The 7,567-nt window shown below is 48.4% G+C and overlaps 1 pseudogene; it reads left to right on the top strand.

Annotated features, from left to right (window-relative positions):
* Positions 1 to 1,431: 1,431 nt before the first annotated feature.
* Positions 1,432 to 1,552, top strand: LOC144135566 (U2 spliceosomal RNA; annotated as a pseudogene).
* Positions 1,553 to 7,567: the final 6,015 nt, after the last annotated feature.

Below are 7,567 nucleotides of genomic sequence, written 5' to 3'. Positions count from 1 at the left end.
TTAGTCCTTCCTGGAGCGTCAGCACGCAGACTTAAAAACAAGATTCCTGCTTCCCCATTGGCCCGAAATGCACCGCGGTTGTGAACGCTTGGGTCTCTTGTGAATAAAACGCAACGAGATGTGAGATGTAACTGGCTTTTAACTGCCCCAATTACGTTCTTCCACTTCGAGCCACATGCAACCTCGGCAGCGTCTCTCCTGGGATCACCGTCATTTCGTTCGGCATTTAACAAGGACAGGGTACAGCTTAAGTTAAGCATAAAGCAGCGAGATATGCAAAAATAAATGGTAGGTGTAACGTTAAGAGACCGGAAGCGGCCATAGTGGGGAGGGAACAAATGCGTGGTAATGACATCCTAGTAGAAATGGGCTTGGGAAGGGCATGTAATGCGAAGGCAGGATAACCGCTGGTCCTCAAGGGTAGCGGAGTGGACTCCAAGAGAAGGCAAGTGCAGCAGGGGGTGGCAGAAAGTTAGGTGGGCGGATCAGCTTTAGGAGTTTGCGGGCGTGCGGTGGGCGCACCTGGCAAAGGACAGGGTCAGTTGGACAGAAATGGGAAAGGCCTTTGCCCTGCAGTGGGCGTAACCAGGCTGATGATGATAATAATAATGATGATGGTGATGATGATGAACAAGGAAGAAGTTAAACCCTATTCCGTCACTGCGGCGCCCTGCCCTCTTCGTTCTGCGTCAGTTTCTCTCGACGATATTGGTTGTTCGATGGAACAATTCTGCCTCTGCACAGTGTCCGTTTATGCCTCGCTTCTCGCTAACTCTGAATCATTCCTTTAAAAGTTTTTTTCTGGTGACTGGTTGCATGTGTTGGCCCACACTTCAAAGAGACTCGAAAGGCGACCACCAAGTATAGGTAGTTTAGCAGACTAATGCGGGAATACTTCATATGTGTCACTTTTACCGAGAACAGAGCTTGGATAATCCAGAAAATCGCGTAGAATGCAATGATATCCAGCAATGCCTCTTAATATTTCAGTTTATTACGCCAGCTAAGGTGAATTATTCGCCGGCCATGGTTAGCTCAAGGCTAAGAGAGAGAGAAAGGCCCTCATTCCAGATGCCCATTGGCTTTTGCCGCCGTTCTTGCCCAGCTCGCTAGCAAAATTCGTGCCGCGCTATTTCGACCAGCATATACCGTCGAAATTGGACGCAATTGCGCGATGAGGCCAGTAGAGCGCTGAAGCCTACATCACGGGAAGTAAAATAGCGCAGGTTTAGTGACGACTTTATTAAAAAGAGCGTACAAGTGCGTATAAAAATGGTTGTGGCGTGGTTCTCTCAGATCTATGAGAAAGGGAATATTGTATTCTTTGTTCACAAGACAGGTCAGCACATGTGCGCCTCTGACCATCCTGTTTTAAAACTAGATGATCCTGGCATGTAATACTTGCTGAGGCGAATGTCCGGACCCCGTAGGATATCTGTTACGGGTCCAATTGGGCTTATTTTTTTAAATGTGGCGGAGAGTTTGAAGGTTGCTTCACTTCCGCCACCGGTTGGCCCGGTATTGCACTACCTCCGGGATCGGCCTTGTCTTTAGCCCGTCTTTACTATCCTGTCTTTCTATCCCATCTTTCAACTCTCCTACTATCTGCACGTGGTGGCGATTGTGGCTCGGCTTGAGCCAGTGGGCAGGCCTGTGCACTTTCCTTTTCTTTCTTCCTGGCAACAACAGACAAGACAAGACAATCCTTGCTTAATATGTAATGGATGGCTAGTTGGTTGTACATATTTAAGATTACAGCGCAGTAGTACTACGGAGAAGACAAGCAAAGGAGGAAAACACAAGCGATGAATGACGACCAAGTTTTTATCAAGGGAAACGTACACAATAAATAGAGCCCGGTAGAGCCCAATATCAGCCCGGTTTGGCTGATATAGATATTGCCGCATGACAAGGGGACTGAAAAACATTTTTTTTTCGCAGTATACAAGGTGTGGACCGTGTCTCACCGTGCAGACTGATCTCTAGCGGTGTGAGAATTAACACCTTTACACAACTGCTGCGATTTCTTCGGAGCCGAAAAGACGGAATCAATTCCCGGTCTATTTCTTAACTTCTCTATTCCTATCTCTCTTCCGAAAGACATGACAGGTTAGCGTCGTCATTGGTCGAACGTGTCGCCTTCCGTGACGTAGAAGTTCGATCCTCATGCCACAGCCAACCACGCTTTCTCAGTCGACGGAGTGCTCCCTTTGTATGAAGTCGCACGATCAGCAATGAAAAGAAAAGGGACAGGGGTAGGAGGGGATGTGGTCAGGGAAGAGGCGGGACCACTGCTCCTCACCGCACAAAAGCTCCCCGTTGCCTTTCATCGAAGGCGAACACCGTCGTCTGCAAGCGAGTCAGCTTGCCACCACACAGGCGAGAAAACCAGTGACGAAGCATTTTCTGATATGAAGCGCCAGCTCTGACAAAAGAACGCCGAGAGCCTTCAGTCTTTATACGTTGCGGGCGCTTTCATCTAAGCTTTTCTTACCCTCGCTGACATGTCTACAAGACAGAACGAAATTAAATAAGGCACTTCCTAGAGATGCATCTCGCAAAGCACGTAGTATCAGTTTGGTGGGCTTTATGAAGTGCGGCTAGCGGGGGGAGCCTCCTTATTGAGGTGATGACCCAGAAAGTTGCTCACCGCGCCGTTCCACGCGAGAGAATGTCTCGGGAAAATTTTTCCTCAGTCACCATGGGGCCCTCTGCAATCTTTCTTCAGTAGTTATTTATCAATTTGGCTATTTGCTCAAATCACTACAACAGGTACTCTAATGAAGGAATAACACAAGGATTTCTTTTTGGAAAGGGCGTACACAGCACAAACTAAAAACAGAACAAAAATACACAATCCAGCAGACTAGTTACAACAGAGCAGTTTGAATAAACGCGAATAGCACTAATCAAAATGTATGAGCATATTCCCTTTGTATTTCTAATCTGCAAGCGTTGGCTGCTGGCTTTGCTTCCGCCTTTCGCGCACCGGATCGTAGCTTACTTGGGTTCATTTTGTTAAGCATGAGATGATTTTTTTTTTGCTCCCATTCTGGAGAACATCATGCGAATATAACCACGAAACCGAGGCGAAGTTGACACCGAAATTGAAGCCCGTGCCAAAGGCGTCATCATCATCATCATCAGCCTGACTGCACCCACTGTAGGGCAAAGGCCTCTCCCATGTCTGTCCAATTAACCCTGTCCTTTGCCAGCTGCGGTCACCATATCACCACAAACTTCTTAGTCTCACCGGCCGCCTAACTTTCTGCCGCCCCCCCCCCCCCCCATGCTACGCTTGCCTTCTCTTGGAATATACTTCGTTACCCTTAAGGACCAGCGGTTATCTTGCCTTCGCATTGCATGCCCTGCCCAAGCCCATTTCTTCCTTTTGATTTCGACTAAGATGTCATCAAACCGCGTTTCTTGTTAGCTGAACTTAAACCAACGCCGGCGTGAAGCTTGGCTGCTCCGCAGCTTGGATTCACGTAAAGGATCACCATGCGGTTTTGTTTTCTTCCTGAGCTTTTTTTTGGCTACATTAGGTGTTACAACGTACGCATAAGCAAAAAAATACAACGAACAATTGAGAACCCTGTTGCGCCGAACTTCTCGAACTCTCCACCATTCTTCTTCTTCTTCTTCTTCTTCTCCTCAAGTACTATGGCACATACCCACGTGGGGGGGATTGGCCAAGGTATAGAGTAGAATGCCAATGAAGCATTTGCGCGGGGAAGGAAACGTCAGAAGACTGAATCAAGATAAAAAAATTGGAAAAATAAAATGAATTCAAGAGGTATGAGTCATCCGGAATAGAATCAATCTAGCCTTTTTTGGACATGCGAAAGAATTTTGTATATAGCTAACAAGATAATCGATTAGTTGCACTTATGTAATCGTGAAGGTAGCCGCATACCCTGCTTAACGGGAATCCCTTGGCGCTCGCACCGAACGATAGAAGAACTGTAAGAGACAGAGGCAGTCCTAGTCTCGAAAGAGGAACCTCCAGATATTGCTTTCTCTGAACCGCGAACCGCCGGCAAGAGAGGAGAAAATGATCGATTGATTCAACTTGCGCACATGATACACAAAGGTTTGTCGCAGCGAACCCGCACCTGCATAAGTACAAGTTTAAGTGAGGGATTCTACATCGCAGGAGCGTCATGGACACTTCACAAAGCCTTGACTTACACCACCGGATATTCCATGGGTACTTTAGGTGTTGAAAGTCCACGGTATTGAGCAACGGATCACTCAAAGTGGCTGAAATATGTTGGAACCGCTGGAAACGTGAAGCTGCTAACAGAATGAGGTGAGGGACGGGATATATTACAGGTGCGCTGAGAGCTGACCTTGCCAATAAATCAGCCACCTCGTTAAAATAGACGCCTGAATGCCCAGGTACCCAGACCAAACGGATCTCGCGCACTGTGCTCGGAACAAAAAACCTAAGTGAACGAGTCAAGAAAGATTTTTCTGAATTTTGGAGAGAGACAATAACTGAAAGGCAGTCTGTGAGAATAAGAACCCGTGCGATATATCTGGGAATTTTGAGAAGAGCCAAACCAATGGCCAAAAACTCTGCGAAGAATATAGGAGTATAATCAGGGATACGAACGGAGTAGCTCCAAGCTAGATCCTGCGAATATATGCCAATCGCCGCCTTCTCACAGCTGCCGGAGGCATCAGTGGAGAGAACAGTATGATGTGGAAAATTCTGTAGGTGTTCAGAAAGAAGACCATTTAGGGTATGTGCGGGCATATGCTTCGCATGGGACGGGAAAATAAAGTCGTAATAGAAGACGGGATCCACCATTCCTTGCTCGGGTTACGCCCTACAGTCTTCTTTGTCGTCCAATTTGAGACACTGCTGAGAAAGAAAAGAAAAGAAAATATTTGTTACCAGCAAATTGACTGGAGAGGCAGCGGTCGCCCGCCCCTTCTCTGAGACGGTGGATGAGGGAAGTACTCATCAGCGACGGTTCGTGTTTCAGTGCACGTGAAGCAGGCCTGCGTGAAGTTGATGAATATAAAGTCAGTTAACATTGGTCCCGCCGGAGCTCATCCACCGTGCAAACATCAACGACCCAGCAGCTCACTTCTGCCCATGTTCATAATGGAGGCAAGTTTCGCAGCAAGCACAGTCCGGTCTTGTTTGTTCCTTGTCTTCTGTGTGCGTTTTATTCATGCTGCGAAACTTGCCTCCATTATTAACAGCAACCAACTAGCCCAATCCACCGTGTTACTGCCCTTGTTACGAGTTTCCTCATACTGGCAGCTAAAGACAGATAGCTACAAAGATTCCGAGCCGTGCATTAGTTGGCTAGAAGGAAATGAGAGGTTCCATATCCAGCACGGCCGTACGAACGAAGCAAAAACAACCGCGTAGGACATGGAGAGGATGGCAACATAAACGAGTGTTTCTCCGCTGACATCGATAACACGGAGGGACTTACGCAGTATGCGGCAAAACAGGCTCCCAACGCGGAGATGGCGTGCCACCGGCGCATTGGACGCTGCGCACTTTAGTATATCTGCGTATTTCCTCGCGTCTGCCGCGGCGATAACTCGCCAGCTCCCGTATTACTAGGTGGGAGCGCGGCTAGGCATGCCGGCTCATAGAGGAAGGCCGCTCTTCAGAGGCTTTCGTAGCTACAACTTATTGTTCCTGCCCGTTCTCCTGCACTCCTCTCGCCTGAGTGCCGATCTCCTCCAGCTTTCCGCGGCGATGCCAATCGTTCTTGAGCCGCGGAGAGATGAGCTTGAGTGGATGCGTGACCCGGCGGCTCCGGGTCAGGTCTTCGAAGGGTCGCGTGTTTCGGCTGCCCGGCGTGCATGGATGCCCACCTCTTCCTTATCCTGGAATGTGTCCCCCGGGGGTGAGCGTAGCTGCATAGTGTGTTTATCCCGGCTGGGTTGTTGTACTCATACCCTCCTCTTTCTCTTTCTCTCTCTCTCCCCCGCAACGCGTCTATCTTTCGTTGCTCATATCCTACTTTCGAAGGCGTGGTCTTCTTCGACTCCAGTACAGGATCGGCACAGTATGTTCGTGCGGCGTATTCAATGGCCACTGTGCACGCTAGCCGCTCCAGTCCGGCACTTGTTCTCTGCCCCCCTTCTATCGTTCACCCTTAACTTGTCCTGAGTTCAGCTTGCGTCCGCTGATCCCTGTGACATCTTTGATTCCCGAGACTAGGTGGAGCCTAGGGGAAGAACCGGACCTTCTCCGCGGCCTAATCATTTTTATTCTATTCCAGTATCTTCCCCGTGCCCTTCTGTACATTCTCCGTCTGCCTTCCTTGTAGTGAGCCTTCATCGCAGAGGACAGCTTTAATAATAATAATAATTGGTTTTTGGTGGAAATGAAATGGCGCAGTATCTGTCTCATATATCGTTGGACACCTGAACCGCGCCGTAATGAAAGGGATAAAGGAGGGAGTGAAAGAAGAGAGGAAAAAATAGGTCCGTAGTGGAGGGCTCCGGAATAATTTCGACCCCCTGGGGATCTTTAACGTGCACTGACATCGCACAGCACACGGGCGCCTTAGCGTTTTTCCTCCATAAAAACGCAGCTTTGAAGGCACTTGTCAAGTTCTTAAAGGACTCAGGACTGAGTGCAAGGTTGTGAACTATCAGTGTGTGCCCTGTGTACCCTGCAAGTATTGTCCAACGGACATGTGGGAAAGGGCTCAGCTCCCTTTTCTCTCTCCCCTTTCTATCTCTCCCTCCGTCCCTCTTCCCACGTGTAGGGTAGCATACCGGGCGTAGCCTAGTTAACCTCCCTGCCTTTCCGTTCGTCTTTCTCTCTCTCTCTCTCTCCGTCTGCCTTTGTCTTTACCTAGACGATGTGAAGATCTTCTTTTGCTGACAGTGTTTCTGTATATCCATCCACGAGCTTAATCGTGTACCTTTAGACTGCCTTATATGCTGTGAGCCTGCGCTTGTTTCATCTGTGTTAGCATGAACTCGTGTTTCCCAGGTTGGGTGTGCTCTCGGAAAGAGTGACCGGAAAAACATTTGTGTCTCTTAAATTTCTATTTCAAGCCGCGTTATTGCTGAAATTCTTTCTATCAGCTGGGGTGCTTACCTTTCTTCTCTCCCATGCAGCAATGCTACAATAACCGATAGCGCGAATATAGAGCCTTTGTCAGAAGCGAAAGGGGACCGAGGGGCGTGTTTCTAAGCCGCGTAGTATAGAAACTTGTAGCATGCTTGTCAGAGCAAATCTTCGCAAACTGGATAGAGAAAGTGCTATTTAAGCGCGACTAGCAAAGTTCAAAATCTCTAGTCAAAGAAATAATTTACTCAAGGCTGCTCGGGTGTTCTCCGGACCTTCAGAGTACCACCCACGGCCTGCGCTTCGGCAGTAGGTGTTCTTCGCTAGGTAAAAATTGTGGCCCGCCAGATGATCACTCCTGCTGTTGAGAGGCACTTACGTGGCTGATCTAACTAGCGTGTTTTATGCGCTGGTGCAAGTTGAAGACGATATGGGTGTCTGAAGTGTCCTGCTTGCGAAGCAGAAAAAAGCTTAATATTAGCTTTTTATCTCGCAGCTGTTGACCAAGCA

Source organism: Amblyomma americanum, chromosome 5 (assembly GCF_052857255.1).
Source record: "Amblyomma americanum isolate KBUSLIRL-KWMA chromosome 5, ASM5285725v1, whole genome shotgun sequence".
Classification (NCBI taxonomy): Eukaryota; Metazoa; Arthropoda; class Arachnida; order Ixodida; family Ixodidae; genus Amblyomma; species Amblyomma americanum.
Note: the sequence above shows the minus strand (reverse complement) of the source record. Positions and strands in the feature narration are given on the sequence as shown.